A 3,160-nucleotide genomic window follows, 5' to 3' on the forward strand; every position below is an offset into this window, starting at 1 on the left:
TAGCTATCTCTTAAGATGGTTTGGTGTGCCACCCTCCTTCCATGGATGAGGCATGCGACAACATCAATGCAGACCAATGTCAAGCTTGGATTCACCATGGCAAAAGGTTTTTCTCAAGGTGCATGAACAATGAGGACATTCACTGTGATGTGCAAGAGAATTTATGGCCAAATGCTCAAGACAGGCTTGATGCAAATTAATGTGTGCTAAACATTGTTTAAAATAAATAAATAATAATTTCTTACATTTGATTACAGTTAGTATACTTATTTTGTAAAGGATTTCTTCATTGATCACACCTTTGATTACACATTGGATATATACAGTACTGTATTATGGAAATGAAAGATTTTCTGTCAATTTTGTTGGGTAATATAAGTGTATTGCCTAATGTTAAAACTGTACTGTAATTTACAGTACTGTACCATATTACTTTCAGCACTTCTAAGGGTGATTTGAAACACATATCTTACATTTGCTATTGGATTAACTGGTAGTTAAGGCGACTACATTGAAAAGACATCATTATGTTGTGTTTTGGAGACTTCTTAGGGTTAGCCCCCTTTACTTCAAATTTCGCCTAAAATGACATATCCAAATCTAACTGCCTGTAGCTCAGGCCCTGAAGCAAGGATATGCATATTCTTGGTACCATTTGAAAGGAAACACTTTGAAGTTTGTGGAAATGTGAATTGAATGTAGGAGAATATAACACAATAGATCACCATCTGTGAAATGCAACAGAAAGGTCCCACATCGAGCCATCACCCTGGTTGTAATTCCAATAGTGTCCAGAAGATGGCAGCAGTGTATGAGCAAAGTTGAAGTATGAGCCAACTCCATACCCAGGTACATTTGGGCAAATTGTGAAGGAGACATTCACATGACATTTTTTTTTGCAAGAATATCGTCAAATCTGTTTACTTGGACTAGCTTTTCCAGTATTAGTAGTCATATTATAAGTTCAACATTTGCAAAACACCCAGTTTCCATATCTTTATAACTCTCCATATTCTTATGATTTTTGTCCAAAAGGAAAAGGCTTGCTGTCGCACAAGGTTAGCAGCTACATTTTGCGACAGATTCGGCCGCATCATCGGTGTGCCATGAAGGCGTCGCTCTCTGACCAAATTATTGTCCTATAGGATATACTACACCCCTAATGATATAGTGAAGTCTGGTTACGTTCTAGGATCTCTGAGGAATAAATATGAACGTGGTTTGACTGGTTGAAACAATGTTTAGGGTTAGATTTTCAGATTCCTTTCTTTGCAAATTGAACGAGTAAAGTACAACATCGATCGTGCACGCTATATGGACCTTTTTAGAATATGAAAAGGATTTTATCTAACAAAACGACACTTCATGTTATCTCTGGGACCCTTTGGATGATAAATCAGAGCAAGATATCAGAATTTAAGTACACATTTCACCTTCAGAGTTGAATTTATCAAACCTATCGCGGTGAAAAAAGTGTTTTGTTGTTAGGAGCTCTCCTCAAACAATAGCATGGCATTATTTAGCAGTAAATGCTACTGTAAATTGGATAGTGCAGTTATATCAACAATAATTTAAGCTTTCAGCCGATATAAGACACTTATATGTACCGACATTTGTTGTTTCTCTAAAATCTGCTATCGTTACACAAGAGAGCGTATATGTGCGTATGTGTTTTTGTCTGCTGTGCTCAAGTGTTATTAAACTTCAAGAACATTGATAAGAGGGAGTAGACATGCTTAAACATTGGGAGCATTAATAGCTATATGTTAGTGACATTTGTGTTGTTTACGGTGAAAATTATGTTGTAGATAATGTTGTGTTTCCGTCCCTTACAATCAAAGCATAGTATGCCTCTACCTCAAAGCACTGCCTTTTAATTAAATGTAAAAATCTTTATTTTGCAATTAACTCCATCAATTACTGTGATTGTTTGACAGCCCTAAATATTTTACACATTCAATGTACACAAAAAGTGAATGATTAGACATACAACTTTGTCATTAATGTGCAATAATGGCAGTGAAAATACACTACCATTCAAAAGGTTGGGGTCACTTAGAAATGTCCTTGTTTTTGAAAGAAAAGCACGTTTTTTTGTCCATTAAAATAACATCAAATTGATCAGAAATACAGTGTAGACATTGTTAATGTTAGCACCCGCAAAACACCAGTCTCAAAATCCACAGTGAAGAGGCGACTCCGGGATGTTGGCCTTATAGGCAGTTCCTCTATCCAGTGTCTGTGTTCTTTTGCACATCTTAATCTTTTCTTTTTATTGGCCAGTCTGGACAGCGTGGGGGAGGGAATGTGTGCACTTATCTCTTAAAATTTGGTAGGACGTAGGTGGCCCATCTACAATTTTTTACTTATATTTATTTACCTCCAAAAACACAATTACGTTTCTTTTGCTGCTGTAGTATATAATATCAGCGAATTTTTGCGAACATTGTTGGTGATCGAAGTACATACATTTGAATATTGATAAATTACGCCCGAAAGGTGGAATTGAACCACTCTGCCGCTAAGCAGCTACAGGTTTGAAGCCTGCACACCGGACCACCGAGGCTCATCCGGGCACTTGAATGAGAGTTCACAGTGCCTATATAAACCTGAGCGTGTACATAAATGTTTCAGTGTCGGTGACAAAATGTTGTGGTAAAAGCAACCGTATTATTTAGTATAAGGAATGTACGTTTTTCTACAATGAAAATCGCAAGCATTTTAGTGACTGTATAATGAAAGAAACACACAAATTAAACGAAGTGTGTTGTTATGGGAGGGCTTTTCGAAAGGATGCAAAATTGCTAAGATTTGATTGGCTGGTTGATAACAAAAGGGGTGGAGTGTTTATATTGCGCATCCAGGGTCACCATCAAATAATGGCTGGTCCCTAGCTTTGACCCCATTCTCCAAGGGTGTCTAAGGCACAGGAGGCTGCTGTGTTCATAATGTACAGTTCATAATAATGTATGGAACGGAGTAAATGGAATGTTATCAAATACATGGAAACCAGCTCATAGGCCAACAGGCAACCCTCCAAGTGCCTGCACAATGTGGGGGAAACATTTGTGTGTGCGTAGCTATCTCTTAAGATGGTTTGGTGTGCCACCCTCCTTCCATGGATGAGGCATGCGACAACATCAATGCAGACCAATGTCAA

The 3,160-nt window shown here is 37.8% G+C and overlaps 1 non-coding gene across 1 annotated transcript; it reads right to left on the reverse strand.

The window, feature by feature from the left end:
* Window positions 1–2,489: 2,489 nt before the first annotated feature.
* Window positions 2,490–2,576, reverse strand: trnastop-uca. Its single transcript has one exon. It is a non-coding gene; the product is annotated as a tRNA-Sec (tRNA).
* Between the last annotated feature and the right edge of the window lie 584 nt (window positions 2,577–3,160).

The sequence above is a fragment of the Oncorhynchus tshawytscha genome, linkage group LG14 (assembly GCF_018296145.1).
Source record: "Oncorhynchus tshawytscha isolate Ot180627B linkage group LG14, Otsh_v2.0, whole genome shotgun sequence".
Classification (NCBI taxonomy): Eukaryota; Metazoa; Chordata; class Actinopteri; order Salmoniformes; family Salmonidae; genus Oncorhynchus; species Oncorhynchus tshawytscha.